Consider the following 20,645-nt stretch of genomic DNA (forward strand, 5'->3'; position numbering starts at 1 on the left):
AGCTCAAGGCCAGCACCACGTCCATGGTTTGCACACCAGCACTCTGCCCCTACTCCTGACCCCAGCTCCTCTCTCAGCTCCCAGAACTGCATCCTCCTCCTCTTGACTCAGCCCTCTGGCTGGGTCATCATCTGCATTTCCCCCTTCTAGGGGGAGAGGCCATAGAATCATAGAATATCAGGGTTGGAAGGGACCTCAGGAGATCATCTAGTCCAACCCCCGGCTCAAAGCAGGACCATTCCCCAATTAAATCATCATCAGAGGTATCTCTGTCCAACAGTTCAGCTACTTCCCCAGTGGGTAGGCCCACCCACTACTCCGGGACCCAACCCAGGGACCCTCCTGCTGCGCCTCTGTAAACTCAGTCAACGCTGCTCTATTTCCACTTTCCCATGACCCCAGCTCCTTCTTCAGCCTTCTCTCCGGGCCTCAGCTGCTCAGTCCCCGCAGCCAGCCAAGGTACTTATAGTTCTCTCAGCACTGCAAGGATGCAGTCCTTACTCCCGGGGCTCCAGCAGCAACTGACCCTGCTCTGCCCTGCGGCTCCTTTTATAAGGGCTTGCTGGGTCCTGATTGGCTCTTCCTCGCAGCCCCTCTCTTATTGGCTGCTTTCTGCACAACCTCCCCATGGCTCTATTAACCCTTTACATTCCACCCCATCACATTCAGGACCTTAAGCTCCAATTCTGTAAAGACTTCTGGATTCAATTGTCCCACTGATTTTGAGGTTTACTACTGGGTCAGATTCTCAGGTGGAGTAAATCAGTTGTATTCCATTAACACAGTTTATGCAAGCCAAGAATCTGGCCCACAGTGTGCAAAAATCTGTCAGGATCAGGGCCTTAGATAGCAAGTTTGTTGTGGCAGGGACTACCTTTATTTTATGCCCAGCACCATGCGTCCCCTTTCTGGCCAAGGCCTCTAGACACCACTGTAATACAAACAAGCCATCCGAGAGAAGGTGTGGAAGCCCCGGTACGTGTACCAATGCACAGGGCAAAACACAAGCTAATTTTGGATTCTCATCCCTCACTTCTATGGCAGGCAGAACTGGAAAAGACATCACCATTATCCTCAGATTCACAGGAGGCACAATTCTGTGTATGACAATGACTTTATCTAAACAGGTCCCCTTTCTTTGGCTGCCCCCAAATGGGACTGCTCATACAAGTAAGGTTTGCAGGATTGGGCCCTTACTTCACACCCAAGACAGCTGTATTGTGGAGTTTCCCTAGAGAGGACTGTGGCCCAGTATGTGCAAGGAGAGCTCCATCACACACTTGCCATTTTCAGAAAGAACAGCGGCTCATCTCCCACGGCTCTGATAAGCTCTTTAAAGGTTTTCTAAACATGAAACACTAATGAAAACACTGCATGTTGAGGACAATAGTTTCTAAAGCAGACTCACGATGCTATGAAATGAAAATGTCCTTCCCCTAAATCTTTGCAGAATGTTATAAAAAAGGAAACTAATAATCTCTTTAAAGGTGCTCAATTCACACCACTATAATAGGAAAGAGAATGGTACTTAAAATGCCATTAAAAATAGCACCATGGGAAAGCAAGAGTCGTGCAAACGGATTACCAAAAAATGGCTTGTCAGAGAGAGCTCCTCTCTTGCAAAGCTCCGAGTTCCTTCCAGTGCGATTGAGGTAAACAGGATTGACTGCACTTCACGAGTTTGTAATAAAAGCATTGGCTCTAAAAGAGAAGATATTCACAAATCTTCAAGGAAATTAAACAAAGTGAAGAATTGTCACCAGAAGATGGCAAGAGGTGAAACCAGTGGGAGAGAAAACATACTTTTATGATGAAGTGTGCTGCAGAGAGCCATTTCCTGGAGCGTTTTGCCATGTTTCAAATTACTTAGTGATGAGCCAAGGTCAATAACAGCCGGTATATGATACAACAATGTCATTCCATCAAGGGATTTCGATGGTGGATCGCCAGACTCGACATGCTATTAGGCAGTTGCATATTTGCTACTTTTATCAACAAAAAAAGGAGAACACATATGGTGCCAGCTCCACAGAGGGTATAAATCATCAGAACTCCATGTTGCACCAGTTTACACCACGTCTGGATCCGGCCCATTGTTTTTATTGGAGAAGATCTGCTCACATTCCATAACAACTAGCATTGTGAATGTGATGCTCTGTCAGTTCTAATGCCTTCTCTCCCCACACCCACCCCTCCAGCTCCCGGACACACAAAAATTTATTTCATGAACAAACAAATATTCACCGCCATTGACATTTTTCAAGTTTTCAAATATCTCCAAAAAGCTGAAAATCATTTTCTCCCCTTTGGCAACTGAAAAATGAATAATTTCATTTTCAGGTGAAAGGTTTCAATAAAAACTAAAAAATGGTTACCTGACAAGCTAAAACAGTTTGAAGTTTTGGAATGTCAACAACAGGAGTTTTTGCCCCCGGGAGTCTTTTATGTAAACCTGGGGAAAAAATTAACTGAAGGCAGACATTCCTCATGGCAACAGCTATTTAGTTGAAATAGACACTTTCCATTAAAACAAAGTTGATGGATAATTTATTGCCATGTCTAGTATTAATGTAGCCATATGACTACACCAATATCAAATGAGGTTTTCTCAGTGTAGTGTCCTCTGCTGGTGAGAGTCAAGGAATTTCCCTGGGGCACAGATGATTGTAAAGTCAAATGGCACACCAGAGCAGAGAAGGACCATAACTGAATTGTTGATGACGCTCTGACTTTACTAATACAGAGGTAATAGGCTGGTTCCTACTCCCACTGAATTTAATTAAGTCAGGAGTGGGACCATGCATCACCAATCATCATGTTTTATATTTCCACCTTCCCACAATGCTTATTATTTGTAGATCACCTACCTGTTGACATTTTGGAGGTAAAATTCATCCCAGGTATTACTCCACTGAATTTAATAGAGCATAACAGGGCAAAATTCATCCTTGGAATTGTTTCAGAGTAACAGCCGTGTTAGTCTGTATTCGCAAAAAGAAAAGGAGTACTTGTGGCACCTTAGAGACTAACCAACTTATTTGAGCATAAGCTTTCGTGAGCTACAGCTCACTTCATCCTTGGAATTGAATTCTAATGGAGGGACATAGAAGGCTGCTGTTACCCTGGTCTCCCACATAACCCTCTCTCCCTGCCCACTAGTTTATGTCATTGTCTTGTCTTTCAGGCATTGGGGACACACTGTCATTTGCTATCTGTTTGTACAACACCTAATCCAATGGGTCCTTGACCTGGCTGACTTCTACACGCCGTTGAGATTAAAAACAACATAAAAAACCCAAAGATGGCACTTGTGCACATACATAATCTGCTTTTTTCCCAAGCAGAGTATGTATGCAGGCCTCAATTTTATGGCTCTTCTCATCAGAGTATCCACAACAATACTGAGATTCATGGTAATGTATTGATAGGTTTTGTTTCCCACAGTTACAGAATATGCAAGCAGCACTGACCTCCTTCGTTATCAAGGTCAGCTGGTATTTCAGAACCTTAGTTTACTGTCCATTTCAGGATTCTGAAGTCACATTGGTAGGTTACTGGATGGCACAGGGAAATGACAATAGATTGGTGGGGCAGGGATAGCTCAGTGGTTTGAGCATTGCCCTGCTAAATGCAGGGTTGTGAGCTCAATCCTTGAGGGGGCCATTTAGGGATCTGGGGCAAAAATTGGGGGTTGGACTAAATGAGGTCCCTCCCAACCCTGATATTCTGTGATTATAGAGGTTTTTACCCACTTTTTCGTAATACATAGGAAGATGGCAATACATGTTATAACTAAACAAAGGAGAAAAATGGTCCATGAGCTTATAGTCATACTGAAAGTGACTGTTTCCTTTATAATGACATTTTCCCAGTGTAATGCAGACACCTTTAGGCACTACATATCCTAAATATAGAAAGCAATATGGTGAGGTAACGGTGAATGTGTAAATGGCACCGACTCTCTGGGGACCTTCGTCATCCCACGTGGGACTTGAGAATTCTGCTGGGATCTAGTAATGCCCTTTATGAATCGACGTATCACACACACCACTTCTGTTTTATGAATTAGGGTTGGGAAATCCAGCACACATTAAACAGAAGCTACCTTGAAGCTGAAACCAAAACCATCTGACAGCTCTACAGGGTTTGGACGTTGAAGAAAAACCGCCACCACAAAAGCCTTAAAGTTATTTCCATCCCCCCCCCCCCCCCCCGCCGTTTCAAGCCTTTCTCCCTGACCCCCGTCTTCCATAACTACCACGAAGGACCATCAATCAGCCGCAGCAATGACCTGCAGTGTCTTGTGCGTGCCAATCTAATTTGCTAAATAATTCTTCTGTGAATTAAAAGCCTAAATCCTTACCATGGAAACACAAAACTGTCAGGCCCCCATCACTCCCCTGGGAGGCATTAGGGTCCATTGGAGACATTGTTAAATGGGGAACTGGAAGAAAACTTCTTTATTCTTAGCTGTACCACCAGGGGACTTGGGCAAATCACTTCAGCTCTGTTACTTTCCCTGCCCTTTGTCAGTGTGTTTACGTAAACTGAGAGGAGAGCTGGTGGAAAGAGTTTGCTTGGTCAAAAGTGGCTTTCATCAAAACAGACATTTTCGTGGGAAGTATCTGATTTCTAGTAAACATTTAATCTCTTAAATAGAAAAACTGGGGTTTGGGCTGAAATTTCTCTTTTCTTTAAGTTCAGACTCAAAAGCCCTTTGAAGAATAACTGCTACAAAAACGAAGGCTTTGTTTTCTTTGAAAATTTTCTAAAGGACCAAAAAACAATTTCCCAACCAGCTATAACTGAAAGCTCTCTGGGGGAAGGTTTGGTTCTTACTATGCATTTTCATGGTGCCTATTGCAATGGGACTCTGATCTTGTGACTTGCAAGGGACCCTATAATATAAGCAGTAATAATCCTACACAGATTTATGCACACACTTCATTTCTATAATGTGTCTGTTCGCAGGCCCAGGGCTGTCGTGTCTGTTCCTGCCAGGTGCTTTACGTCTCGTGAGTGGTTCAGAGCATTCACAGCTTCTAATGATTTGGCAAGAGGCACATAGCACCTTACCAACACTTTGAACTTTGTAGGATTGGGTCCCTAACATCTTGCAGCACCCATGGGGGAAAAAATATTTCTAAGCTTTTGGGATACTCTTCTTGTAAAATCATAAAGATGTTGACATTAAAAATATCACATTAACAAGATGAGAAAATTGTGCCAAACCTGACTTGAAAAGTCCTTTATTTTATGAGTAAACTAGAATTAAAGTTTTTTCCCCCTATTTGTTTTTAATAGATAGGAATTAGTACTGGGCAGAGAGCCAGGAATGCGGAGATGCCTTGAAACCTTTCCTGTTTCATATGAATCATGTTTTTTTAACATTAACATTTAAGTCTCAAAAATCACTGGCAGGCATTGAATCTCTTCAGACACCACAATTAAAAATAGATTAATACTTACCAAAGATGGGTCCATCAACAAGCAGCAACCTACTGAGCAACACCGTGGGTGTCAGAAAGAAAACAGTGTAGGTTGCACAGTAAGATCATTTAAATAAGTCCCGAGTCCGGACCATGCTATTGGTATGAGCATTTCTGCAGTTCTTGGAAGAGGGTAACCGACTCAACTGAGCAAAGATGAAACAAAAGGGGCCATATAGAAGCAAGTGTATATATGTTGGGCACAAAGATTCAGGATCCACTCTGAGGGAGAAACCAATAGGTTTTATTGACAAGTCTAGGAATCTGCTCATGGATTTCTCCTCAACTCAGGTCGCTTGCGGGAGTCAAAAGTATGCAGTGCATTTGGGGTTTTCAGTCAGGTTCTTTTTAAAAGCCTTTAGGTGCCTACATCCAACATTAGCTCCTCATAACCCCTGCTCAGCTGCCACCCACCCCTGAAAGTGTCTAAGTTTCCTTAGGCACCTCAGTCTCCACTAGTGGCCTGTGCAAAGGCTCTCCAGGGCCAGCTCCCAGCTCCTTGCTCACACACAAGCCCTGGCAAGTTCCCTTTGAGACTCCACCACCTCCCATCTACTTCACCTTTGGGCCCAATCCAGCATGAGTTGTCAGAACATGCCTCCTGGGTCAGGCCCCGCACAAAACACAGCCACTGGAGGAGGAGAACTCATCATTATTTATACCCTATAACCCAGTGGTTCGAGCACTCACCCAAGACGCAGGAGACCCCGGTTCTCATCCCCATTCTCCCCAGGGCAGAGTAGGGATTTTTACCCATGTTTGCCATCTCCCAGGAGAGCAGACTAAGCACTGTGCTATTGGGTGTCCCAGCATGGGACTTGTCAAAGTTCCTTCCCCACTCTGAACTCTAGGGTACAGATGTGGGGACCTGCATGTAAGACCCCCCCTAAGCTTATTTTGACCAACTTAGGTTAAAAACTTCCTCAAGGTACAAACTTTGCCTTGTCCTTGAACCCTATACTGCCACCATCAAGCATGTTAAACAAAGAACAGGGAAATAGCCCACTTGGAGACGTCTTCCCCCAAAATATCCCCCCAAGCCCTACACCCCGTTTCCTGGGGAAGGCTTGATAAAAATCCTCACCAATTTGCATAGGTGAACATAGACCCAAATCCTTGGATCTTAAGAACAATGAAAAAGCAATCAGGTTCTTAAAAGAAGAATTTTAATTAAAGAAAAGATAAAAGAATCACCTCTGTAAAATAAGGATGGTAAATACCTTACAGGGTAATTCAAAACATAGAGAATCCCTCTAGGCAAAACCTTAAGTTACAAAAAGACAAAAAAAAAACCCAACCAGGAATATACATTCCATTCAGCACAGCTATTTTACCAGCCATTAAACAAAAGGAAATCTAATGCATTTCTAGCGAGAGTACTTACTAACTTAAGGAGTTCTGACCTGCAATCCTGATCTGTTCCTGGCAAAAGCATCACACAGACAGAACCTTTGTTTCCGTCCCCCCTCCAGCTTTGAAAGTATCTTGTCTCCTCATTGGTCATTTTGGTCAGGTGCCAGCGAGGTTATTCTTAACCCTTTACAGGTGAAAGGGTTTTACCTCTGGCCAGGAGGGATTTTATAGTTCTGTATACAGAAAGGTGGTTACCCTTCCCTTTATATTTATAACAGGACTCTCTCCTGTTGAAGCTGTTCGACTTTGCATAAGTCAACTGAGCCAGTGAGAAGACTGTATAGCCCAGTAGACAGGGCACTCGTCCAGGCAAGCCAGGTTCCATGACTATCTCAGTATTTCATACAAGGGGGGACAGCTTCTTCAGGTGCACCAGACAGCTCTACCCAATAGCTGGGTGCTTAGGGCACTCAGCTGGGGGATGGAAGAACTGGGCTCAAGTTCCTTTCCCACCTCAGGCAGAGCAGGGAGTTGAAACTGGGTCCTGGATAAATGCTTTAACTCCTACATTTTACATGTAAATCTAGAGATCAAGAAAGGGTTGACCTGCCATAAGTACTGTCGCAGATTCACAGCATCTCTGCTACACCCATTTTTAAAGTTTCTTGGAGGAAGCTCCCTACTGTGAAAAACCACTGGGGGGAAGGGTCTCGCTCACTCCTCCCTCAGCCTCACCCCTACCTAGAATGAGCTACTGGGCTCCAGCCCTTCTGCTTCACACCGTGAGCTTTGCTCAGCAAGTGCAACCAAGAGAGACTCTGGGTAGAGACTTGTGCACCTCACCCATTTTCAAAGCAGCAGAGTTTTAGTTAACTAGAACAGAGCCCTGGAAGCCCATAGGTTAGCAGAGAGAAGAGAAAGTAAAAGCACAGGCAATCTGGTCAGCCTACAGCAATACACCAGCCAAGCTGTAATGAGCTTCGTTTTCAGTCTGTCTGTCTCCGACTTCCTTCCTTAGTCAGGTGAGAAAGCTCCAAGCTTCTTCCAGAAGTGAGCTCTTTATTCCCCCACCTCAGAGCCTTTCACGCCATTTGTTCTCAAGCTGGGGTCTCTGCTCAGCTTCCCTGGTGAGAGCCAAGAAAGTCATCCTCCCTCTGAGTCATTGGTCGGTTGGTGTATTAGAAAGAGAGCGCCTGAGACATGAGGCCTGGTATAAGAGGCCGAAGGTCTGAACTAAAGTAAGCCCTGCTAATATAAAGCAGAGTTAGCAAGAAAATCAGGCCAAGTCAGGCTCTGTCCTGTTACAAAGCAGAGGCCTGCTTGCAGGTTCACTGTCTAATGCATGAACTTGGCAAGGACAGGGCTGGAGTAGCAAAAGCACAAGCACTCCTAGGCACCAAGTATTCACATAAACACATTCCAGAAGCGTAGGACCAGAAAACCTGGATACAAGATTATGGTGTAAACACACTCCCAGCAGATCAAGGGACGTGATCGTTCCCCTCTATTCGACATTGGTGAGGCCTCATCTGGAGTACTGTGTCCAGTTTTGGGCCGCACACTACAAGAAGGATGTGGAAAAATTCCAGCGGAGGGCAACAAAAATGATTAGGGGGCTGAATCACATGACTTATGAGGAGAGGCTGAGGGAACTGGGATTGTTTAGTCTTCAGAAGAGAAGTATGAGGGGGGATTTGATAGCTGCTTTCAACTACCTGAAAGGGGGTTCCAAAGAGGATGGCTCTAGACTGTTCTCAGTGATAGCTGATGACAGAACAAGGAGTAATGGTCTCAAGTTGCAGTGGGGGAGGTTTAGGTTGGATATTAGGAAAAACTTTTTCATGACGAGGGTGGTGAAACACTGGAATGAGTTACCTAGGGAGGTGGTGGAATCTCCTTCCTTAGATATTTTTAAGGTCAGGCTTGACAAAGCCCTGGCTGGGATGATTTAGTAGGGGATTGGTCCTGCTTTGAGCAGGGAGTTGGACTAGATGACCTCCTGAGGTCCCTTCCAACCCTGATATGCTAAGATAACACAAGGACACACTGACCCCTCTTAAAGATAAGTTCAGGACGACAGGGTGAAGGATAGAGATGTTTTGATTGAACCAACAGGTACAAGGTAGAGGGTGGTAACTAAACGCATCAGAGGGGCAATACGGAACTTCTTTGTATCAGTGTATAAAACAGGGTGTGTGTCTTTATCTGGCCACGGAGGCAATGGAAAGTCCCACCATTCACTGAGTTGAGTCCACTGTAATGGGCATACATGTCTTAGTATCCCTATAGAGTCTTCCAGGTGCTATTACGCGCTTCGTTGAGAATAAACCTGGCCAAGTGCCTTCGCTAGAGAACTGAGTGTATGGTCTTTTGGGGCTCTTCCATCAAGGTCTGATGTGTCAGCAATCTGCACAGAGCTCGGACAGCACAAAACAAGAACACACACGCAGACAGCAACTGATGACACTAGGTAGCAATGTCTTGGTGACTGGGCTTTCCATTGTCTTCTTGGATTTTCCACTGATATGGAAAATCCTTGACCGCTCCTTTTTAAAATGACCTGTTCAGTCCACTCAGCTAGCATGCACACACCCCTATGTCTCTCAGCCTGCCCTTCCACCCCCACATACAGGGTAGCCATGAAAAGTATACAGGAAACTGAGGCACACATAGACCTCATAAAAATATTTTTTAAAAATTCCCACTTCATCCCATGTGACTGACTTCAGGAGAGGATTCACGGCTATGAATACCAAAAAGAGGTGCCTCCCTTTAGGTATGAAACTCCCTTGGAGAGATGGGGTTTCAACCTCACCCCTCTCCTCAGAATTTCCTACTGACTAGCTTAAGCAGATCCCCACTCATTGTGCTGGCTTTGATTAATTCAATTCCTCAGTGCCCAACACCCCCTATGCCTCCTATAGGGAGCCTGGGTGCCAGGGCTGTGTATTCTACTTGGTGCAGGGTGTCTAAACTTGTCCCCTTTATTATACTATATTCAATATACTGTATCCCCCCACCACCAAATTAGAATTACTCTCCCCTTTTCCCCAGCTTTTCTTCGTTCATTTTTTACCCCGGTCCCTTTCTGCTATTTTCCGCCGCCCCACCCCTGCACTCCAGTAACATTCAAAGGGAATCAAATTTTGAAATCTACCGCCCTAGAGAGGGTTGAACTGCAGATGGAGAAAGGTGATCTAATTTAGTCCTTAGATGTCTGCACAAGGCAATAATGAGCAAGGGTCAGGAGGTGGTATTGTGTCTATAGAGGGATTAGTAAGACCGTTACTGGATGCTGTGTGCAAAAAGATGCTGAAGATTGGAAAGGTTCAGAAAAGAGCTAGAAGAATGATTAGAGGTCTGGAAACCAGCCTTATAGTGAGCGACTCAAGGAGCTTGATCTATTTAGTTTAATCAAAAAGAAAGTTAAGAAGCTGTAGTCCTGGACCATACTTCTGTTGGAACAGAAAATATATCTGACCTTAGCGAGCTCTTTCATTCAGCAAACAAAGGCATAACAATATTCAGTGGCTGGAAGTGGAAGTTAGAAAAATTCAAAGCAGAAACAAGAGATATATTCTTAACAATGAAGGCAGTTAGCCACTAGAACAACTTATTGGATTTGTTTGATTCTCCATCCCTTGAAAACTTTAGAAAGGGCCCCATCTCACTTGAAAAGATATTGTCTGGATCAGCTATAAGCTACTGGGCTTGGCACTGTGTAGGAGGAAAGAACATTGGTTATCAGAGTGAAATTGTATGGCCTCAGTTATGCAGGAGGTTAGAGGGGTCCTTTCTGACTTTAAAATTGCTGAATTACACAAAAGGGCTCTGAGAGTCTATGGATAAAGCTAGTCTTTTGGTGGGACATGTTTCTTCAAGGTGAATTTTACATGTGCCCACTTATCTTGCAGGAGGTGCTGAAGACTTCACAGGAGGGAGCCCTCAGTTTGGGTGGGTTAGGGATGGCTTTAGCTTTTGACATTACATGGCTTTTTCCTTTTAAATGTACCCAGGAGTATAGATGGGATATTTAAAGTATAGTGAAATAAAAACACAGATGATGGGTCTAGGGCCTGTCGCTGTCCCCTACCATGAATGAGCGTGCTCAGTGAGCCAGCGGTGCAAGACTTTTTTCACCATTCATTTGAGGTGGAGTGCAAACACACAAATTCACTAATTCCCGCTTTGCTGCCCTGCAGACTGGATGATAGACCCAACCCCCAAAAAAACCCAGCAGGCTCCTTGCCCCTCTAAGCAAAGATTTAACATCAGAGGGCGGTAGCAAATGCTTACATTACTACCAGTTCACTGCTCTCTTAAGGTACACTTCTCTACGCTCACAGCAGCACAAACAACATGCGTCAGGGGCAAGCCTATGGTGTGTAGTACTCTTTACTGGGTTGTGACCTCAGGAAAGTTATTTAATCTCCCTGTGGCTCTGTAATGTGGGAATTATATTCCTTATTTTGCCTATATTCTCTATTTAGATTGTGAGCCATGTGCCTGTACAGTGCCTAGAACAAAGGTGGCCCTGACCTCAGCTGCAGCCTCCAGGCTGTACAGTAATACAAATATATGAATAGTAATTCTCTGCAGTCTTGCATCTCTAAGACTTCTCCATCATAAACGTATACAGTGCCACACTTCCAGCATCAGCAAGTTATGCTATATTCCGCCAAACAAACACAGTATGCTTCATAGAGTGTTTTTGCATCCTTTATGATGATTGGGGTTTTTTTGCCATAGCACTTCTGAATAACTTGCAATAATGATTATAGGCCCCACTGTGGATAAGTTACTCTTAAGCATTAGTGTGAAAGTAAACATTCTTAAGTTTCCATTAGCATTTTCCATTTAACAGGGAAAGGACTCTATAAGAAAGTCTGATCTGTTTAATTAATTACTCCTACCCTTCCTTCAGTTTTAAGTTACTGGTAAACCATGCCAATTATCACTGATAAAAGTCTTTCACTTCACCCCCCTGCACCCGCAGACTAGAACTAATTAATGCAACATCATGAGAAGACGTAATGATAAATGATCCGACTTTCCCAGGGCTGCTGATGCATTGCCTTGGTTCAGTCTGAGGCTCAAAGACCAGTTGAGAATGTCCACAGGCAGATCTCAGTTGGAAGGACGAGAGGAAGCTGTCTGAGAGCTGAGTTTTGAGTGCAACAGCAATCAAAATCAGAGTCTGAGAAATCTGCAGGTGATGGATGTCGCAGCATTCAGCCAAATGGCTAGCTCCATTCTGTCAATCAATCTGCATAAAATATTAAAAGCTGACCAGTTGATAAACTTTATTCTGAACTAACCACCAGCCTTCACAAACACTGCACACTTAGACAGACTTAATAGAAAATGCCATACGGGGTCAGTCCATTGATCTCTTCAGTGTAGGGTGCTCTTTCCAGCAGCAGCCAGCACCAGACATTGCATAAAAAAGTACTGTGTTCAGTAATGGAATAACCTTCCCACCCTTAGACATTTCTACCTCACCCCAGCGATGCCCCAAAACAAAAAGGGTTTATCTGCTTTACAAGATATTAATTCAATTTAATGGAACGGTGAAAGCTCAGGACTCAGATGTACATCAAACCCATTTGTGAATTAGAGCGCAAGGTCCCACATTGTTCATTACATACACAGGTGCAAATTCTAGATCTGGGCATTAAATTCATTTAGTCAGCTCCATGCCAACACTGCCCACATGAGAGCTGAAGAAACAGATTTGATGCACGTCCAAAATGTATCAGTCTCCCATGAAAGGCTCCTCAGAGAGGTCATGCTTGCCAATGGTGGGAGTATTCTACAGGAGATATGGTACATAGGGATGGGTCAGGGTGTGTACATGCCAAGAGATGTGGAACATATCCACTATGTACAGGCCATTCCATAGTTCCTCCCTTGGAAGAGAACCTCTCTGTACAGGCGGTGGGAAGGCAGATCCAATTTCCACCCCCAGATTTCATGCTTAGTGATGGCTTTTCAGGTGTAGCTGTATGCACAGCTCAGATAGAAGTCCAGCCAGGAGTCCCCAAGTTACCTCTCCCTTGAACTCTCCAGAACATTAAAAGTGAAAACCACATCAATATCACAGTTATGGGAGAACCATACTATACCCTTGACTACTGACGGTATGAGGGGCAATATTGCATATCCTTTAAGTTTTGTTGGGTTTCATCTAAGCTATGGAAGTGCACCCTAATCATTTTGCTATCTCTGCTTCAGATTCAGCTTGTCCCCCCTACTCCCCACCACCACCTACCTAGGTTTTTATGTTCAGCAATATCAGCTTTTTTAGTAAAAACCTAGATTCAAGTTCCACTCGGATTTAAACGTCAAGTCAGATGAGAACTTGGTCTCTAGATTTTAAATAGGGGGCTTGCCTTTTTATACTAGGCTTATAGCATCCCTCACAATTAGCAGTGCAGGTAGTTCTGTGACACTATCATATCACTGCAGTTATTCCACATAAGTACCATTATAGCAACTTCTCCACATTCTCCTTGGACTTTAGTAGCACTGAGAGCCACTGAGGCCAGAATGTGGCCCAGAGTCACTACAGATAGATGAGCTGGTTGAGGCAAAGGCTTAGGCTGGATCTTACTTCACCTCAAACTGGAACTGAAACCAAAATTAATCCTTTTCCAGGGGGCTGAAAATGTTTAAGTATTTTATGCTCATTCTGAGGATGGGAAAACTAAAATGTCACATAACAGCCTTTTTCATGCTGTTTCCAGCCCCACCACCTAAAACAAGTAGAAAAATCTCAAGAAAAAGTGCTCTAATGATATTTACTAGAACAAAGAGGTTCTATTTAGTTCAGATATACTTCCAATCCTTTTGAGAACCTCCAACCAGTGACTGCGATTCCCACTACAGCTCATGGTAGGACAACAGTAGGAAATGGAGGTGTAGAAGGGTTGACTTTCTGCTGGAGTGCTCCCCTCACAGCTGGGCTTGGGGGTAGCAGGCTTTTTCCTCTCTTGCCCCCTCAGCTGATGGCTGCCCCAGCCCTGCAGTGGTTTCTCCTTGTGCCTCAGTCCTCCAGCCAGGTCACATTTTAGTTACACCTTTTTCCACTTCCTTCCTTTCATTCCCCGAAGCAATGCTCTTGTTGACAAGTCCTCCCTCCTTGTAACCACCCACTTTGTGAATGCAGGTTTCCATCCCCTCGCCCCGCTCCATGTAAATAGCGAAGAAATGATCCTGGAATCTTTACTTTCCACAAACAAAAACATCTCAAACTAATTAAAATAGCTTATTTGCAAAATCCCATCTTTTCTAAGTGAAAACATCTTTCTCCCTAAGAGCATTGGGTTTCTTTGTAACTATTTACAATGCCTCAATGGTAAGATGCTGATATGAAGTCACTATGGGTTCAATCCTGCAAGGTGCTGAGCAGAGCATCTCCCAAGAGGTGTCAAATGCCTTCAATGCCATCCTTTGATGGAAGTGGAAGGAGCACAACACTGTGCAATCACAGCCTGTTTAGTTGTGTTAACCTTTGGCATCAGAACCCCAAACCAGGAGAAATTCAGTCCCATTTTTAGAGACCTTAAACAAAGCTGGAATCCAAATCAAATGGAGCCAATTTTATTGTTTTGATTGGAAACTAGGAAAAGCTCAGTTCTTTTGGACCAAAAATGGTGGTTTCAAATAAGGTTTGCATTGAGTTTCAGGCCAATCTAGATTTGGGGGATGAGATACAAACCTCAAACCTCTTCAGTCCAGATATTCAGTTCTGAAGGGTTGATCTGATCCATTATAAAAATAGGCTTCATTCACCAAATCTGGATCCGAGAGATCCAGGGAGACCAGCGATCAAGGGCGTTCAGTTCCAGCATTGTAGTTCAAGTCCACCATGAGTTCAGTCAAACCACTAACTCATAATCTGCCAACTCACCTGAAGAGAGGAAGAGAAAGTTTGCTCAAACCCCTGTAAACTAGACTTGGTCGTATATATTTTCAGACAAAACATTTTTCTGTCAAAAAGTGCCGATTTGTCAAAAGCCAGCGTTTCATGGAACAGTGCAGATCTTCATAAACTTTAATTTGAAAAAGAATGGAGTAATCTTTTACAACCTTTTTGGAAAGTTTGAAATGAAACATTCTGTTTCATTCTTTTGATTCTGTTTTAGATATCTAGCTAATTAAAATTTTAAAAAGTGAAAATCAGAATGAAACATTTAAATGTTATTGAAACAAAGTGTTTCAATGACCCAAAATAACTTTAGAATTTTGCATCTCAAAACAAAACATTTGTTTTTTAAATTTCCCATGAAACAAAATTACAAATGGCAGAATTTCCGATAAATTAGAACATCCAGTTCCTTCCCGTCTACACCATAAACAAAAGCCCCCAGGTTTGGCACAGCTTTCTTCTGGTTATGGACTTACGACACAATTGGTTCCTGAAAATTGCATTGTAAGTCAAAACACTGTAACCTCCATCTACTCCATTGCAGGATGAAGCATCGTAAAGTCGAAACCAATAGTCATAAGTCACATCAGGGTGTCATTTCAGAAACGTCATAAGTTTAGTTCGTCATAAGTCGAACGTCATAAACTGCCTGTACTGTATTTAATGCATTTTAACCCACTCAAAGGCTGGGTTTGGTATTTGGTAACTTTATTAGTTATATGAAACTTCTCTGAACAACAAAACTTCCAAATTAAATAAAATCATAATAAATTTCATATCATAATTGAGTTCCAGTTGTAAATTCTGTTATGTTTTATGCTTTGCAAATTGTGTTAATTCTTTATTGCAAGTGGTTTATAAAAATAAATCAAACACCCACAATTACAATCCTCAAGACTGCTCTACAGGAAAGTCAGAAAATAAAAATGTAAACAAGTTGTACACTTTTGTTCTCTTTTCCCCTCACCCCAGAGATTTCATTTCTGTAAATTTTATGTCTGATTTAATAGGAGATTACTGCTCATCATGGCATGTGCACATATTTGTAATTCCCACCACTGCAGGACTTGCTTGCTGAAGTTCTATGGCCTGGGTTACGCAGGAGGTCAGATTAGATGATCATAGCCATGCCTTCTCACCTTAAAAATCAATGAAGCACCTAAGCTTGTGAAGCCAAGTGTCAGTGGAGTAGCTATGTTAGTCTGTATTTTTGTTGAAGGATGGCTACTTTTAAATCTGGCTTATGTATGTTACCATTCCTGATGTCTGATTTGTGTCCATTTATTCTTTTATGTAGAGACTGTCTGGTTTGGCCAGTAGGAGAACACTTCAATCTCCCTGGACATTCAACAACAGATTTAAAAGTAGCCATCCTTCAATAAAAAACCTTCAAAAAACAGACTTCAAAGAGAAACTGCAGAGCTACAATTCATTTGCAGACTTACCACCATTAATTTGGGCTTGAATGGGGCTGGGAGTGGCTGGCTCACTACAAAAGCCATTCTCCCTCTCTTGGTATTGAGACCTCCTCATCAGTTATTGGCAGTGGCCCACATCCCTGACTGAATTGGCCCTGTCAGCACTGGTTCTCCACTTGTAAGGCGACTCCCTTCTCTTCATGTGCTGGTATATTTATGCCTGTATCTGTCATTTTCACTCCATGCATCTGAAGTGGGTTTTTTACCCACAAAAGCTTATGCCCAAATAAATCGGTTAGTCTTTAAGGTGCCACCAGACTCCTCATAAGCTTGTGAAGACTCCCATTGAGTTTTAGGAGACTATTCACATGCACAAAAGTTACTCATGTGCTTCAGTGTTTTCAAGATCAAGGCCTTTGGCTATACCACCAGTAATCAGAACAATAAAGAAGGAGAAAAGGATGCAAGCTGGGAATCAAATATGTGGCTTGATCTTTGTCAAATATAAAGGGAAGGGTAAACACCTTTAAAATCCCTCCTGGCCAGAGGAAAACCCCTTTCACCTGTAAAGGGTTAAGAAGCTAGGATAACCTCGCTGACACCTGACCAAAATGACCAATGCGGAGACAAGATACTTTCAAAAGCTGGAGGGGGCAGAAACAAAGGCTCTCTGTCTGTGTGATGTTTTTGCCAGGGACAGAACAGGAATGGAATCTTAGAACTTAGTAAGTAATCTAGCTAGATATGCGTTAGATTCTGTTTTCTTTAAATGGCTGAGAAAATAAGCTGTGCTGAATGGAATGCATATTCCTGTTTTTGTGTCTTTTTGTAACTTAAGGTTTAGCCTAGAGGGATTCTCTAGGTTTTGAATCTGATTACCCTGTAAGGTATTTACCATCCTGATTTTACAGAGGGGATTCCTTTACTTTTTCCTCTATTAAAATTCTTCTTTTAAGAGCATGATGGATCTTAAGAACAATGAAAAAATCAAAGGGTTTGGGTCTGTGTTCACCTGTGCAAATTGATGAGGATTTTTAATCAAGCCTTCCCCAGGAAAGGGGGTGTAGGGTTTGGGGGGGGAAAGATGTTTCCAAGCGGGCTCTTTCCTGGTTATATATCTGTTAGACACTTGGTGGTGGCAGCAAAATGGTCCAAGGGAAAAAGGAAAATAGTTTGTACCTTGGGATGGTTTAACCTAAGCTGGTAAAAATAAGCTTAGGGGGTTTTCAATGCAGGTCCCCACATCTGTGCCCTGGAGTTCAGAGTGGGGAAGGAACCATGACAGTCTTAGATTCCAAGACCAGAAGGGATCATTGTTATCATGTAGTCTGATCTCCTGCATAGCACAGGCCAGAGAACTGCCCCAGAATAATTCTGACTGTATATTCTTTAGCAAAACATCCAATCTTGATTTTTAAATTGTCACTGATGGAGAATCTATCATCAATTTGTTCCCATAGTTAATTACTCTCACTGTTAAAAATTTAAGCCTGATTTCTACTATGAATTTGAATAGCTTCAATTTCCAGCCCCTGAATCATATTATATCCTTCTTTAATAGACTGAAGAGCCCCATTATTGAATAGTTGTTTCCCATATAGCTACTTAAAGACTGACACCCCCCCCAACCTTCCCTTTGTTAAGCTAAACAGATCGAGCTCCTTGAATTGTCACTAAGGCGTGTTTTCTAATTCTTTTGTCTCATGGCTCTTCTCTGAGCCCTCTCAATAGCTTCCTCAAATGGTGGACCTCAGAGCTGGACACACTATTCCAGCACTGGCTGCATCAGTGCCAAATACAGCAAGAAAATAACCTACCAACTCACGATTCCCTGGTTTATGCAGCCCAAGATCGTATTAGTTCTTTTGGCCACAGCATCACACTGGGAGCTAGTATTCTCCTCATTATCCACCAGCACCCCTAAGTCTTTTTCAGAATCACTGCTTCCCAGGACAGCGTTCCCCATCCTGTAAGTGGGGCTTACATTTTTTGTTCCAATGTGCATATATTTACAGTTAGCCATATTAAAATCCATATTCTTTTCTTGCACCTGGCTTATCAAGATCGCTCTGCACCAGTGACCTTGTAACAGGATTGCACCCACCTCTCGCAGGTGCCCCTGGCCGAGTGCATGTGCCTATACTCTCCCTCTGTTTGTGGTGGGTCTTCACTGACTCAGCCCTCCAGCCGAGTCAGACACAGTCTGTCTATGAGATAAAGCAAACCCCTTTCAGGGTACAACTCCAAAAGGGGTCTCTCTCAGTGCACTCTGTAACATCTCTCTCAGTTGGTCCCTGCTCCAGGGCACCTTTCCTGAAGACAATGTCTTTGCCTTCTCAGGTGCCTCAATGCCCAGACCATTTCCCCCAGTGACTAATGGGATATTGGGAGGACAACCCAGGCCCACCCACTATTCCAGGTCCCAGCCCAGGGAAACCCTTAGATAGCAGATGTCACTGTGTCTCTTTATCTAAGTCATGCTGCTGCTCTAATTCCCTGGGCCACTTCCCCATGGCCCTGGGCCATCTTCACCCTTACCGCAAGGCCTTGTCCTGATGTAGTCCCTACAAGCAGCTCAGGGCTCCTTCTCCCCGACTTCTGGCAGCACTGCCTCATCCAAGGTCCTACAGCTCCCTCAGCCAACCACACACTTCTCCAGCTCTAGCAAGGAACTGAACTTGTTCTGCCCCCGAAGCTCTTCTTATACTAGCCTGCTGGGCCCTGATTGGCTGCTTCCCACACAGACACTTTAGGCAGCTTGGAGGACCTCTCTACTGCCCTTTTCTGGGGTGGGGTGTGGCAGGGCTGTTAGGGGGCTTATTTCTTCACCCACTTACTTCCCTGGTCCTTCTCGCATGAACAGAGAGCAACAATACCCGAAGACCAAAGGTGCAAACAATTTGATGTTTATTGGGGTGAACTTCCAGCAAGCATGATTCCAGTTTCCTTCCTTAGTATCCTCCTTCCCAGCTCTGACACCACAGAGCCTTACACCTGTGTCCCTGATCCCATTCCTGCCCTTTGCCAAACATGATTCCATCTTCCTTACCCCCATTCCCTGTTCCCATCTCACACACCCACATGCCCACCCCCACCCACACCCACACCCACACCCAGTCACTTCCTCATTGACTACAGATTATATAGTAAAACTTGAGTTCTGCTTAGCTATACCTTAACCAATCATTTTCCTGAAATTTAACTAACCAATCCTAACATATTGTAACATGATTATGTAACCAATTATATCCCACCACCTCAATTAGTTTACACCCAGCAAAATTAATTATACAGCAGACAGGAACAATCACAGAACCAGACAGAGATTATACAGACAAACAACAGCAAAGTGGGAACTATAATGACAAAACAATGCAGAAGTGAGGATTTCACATCCCAGCTATTGATAAGTGAGTTCTTGCCAGACAGGATGCTATCAAACTAAGTTTCCTTTTACATTTTCTAGGCACTTCCCTTTCTCTGGAGGTGATAGGAATACAATCCTGTCCTGATAGTGCCTAACAGCCCAATAGCACCTTATTTCAATGTGACTAGTTTGGAATGTGAGGATGTGACTGTTCGCTTCCCAGCTTATGGCTGCCTCTGCTGCTTAGCCAAAGGCCTGAGCCTAAGCACAGGGCCACAAACTGTCACAGTAAGAGAAGGCCCTTACACTGGCAGACAGTGGTTTTGATTCTTTCTTTTATACCTCTATCACTAGCCAAGTGATAAGAATACACCTAAATTCTTAAAAAGAAAAGGAGGACTTGTGGCACCTTAGAGACTAACCAATTTATTAGAGCATAAGCTTTCGTGAGCTACAGCTCTGTAGCTCACGAAAGCTTATGCTCTAATAAATTGGTTAGTCTCTAAGGTGCCACAAGTCCTCCTTTTCTTTTTGCGAATACAGACTAACACGGCTGCTACTCTGAAACCTAAATTCTTAGAGTATAGACAGGCCTGAATATCTATATCCTAACACTCCACCCCTTTTTTTTTCTTTTTCTTTTGGGATCCTCCTGCCCAGGTATCCCTGGAAAAGCATAGGACATATGGCGACACATTTCCTGATAGGGCCAGGCATCAAGGTGGAAGGTGTCGATATTCCATTTGTCCCACTGCCCCTTGTGTAGTATTGTGCCCTGCACCTTCTCTCATACGGGCATACCACACCTATTCCAATTAGTGTTCCAGACTTCCCATTAGAGTGGGCCTGAGAAGGTTGGGTCCGGGTTGTCTAGTACACTGCAGGGTTTGGAGGGCTTATTACATTCCTAATAGGTTATCTCCCTATGCAACGTAACACAAGTACAGTTAACAATACAAAATCCACAGCAACACCGAGTCCTGACCACTGCAGTATGGTCCAACATCCGAGACACCCCCAGAACGCTGCCTCTCCTCCTTCGATGGGGTCACGATCTTGTGTCCAGTTGCTGGCAGTTGCAACAAGCT

Source organism: Lepidochelys olivacea (assembly GCF_965140295.1).
Source record: "Lepidochelys olivacea isolate rLepOli2 genome assembly, chromosome: 6".
NCBI classification, from domain to species: domain Eukaryota; kingdom Metazoa; phylum Chordata; order Testudines; family Cheloniidae; genus Lepidochelys; species Lepidochelys olivacea.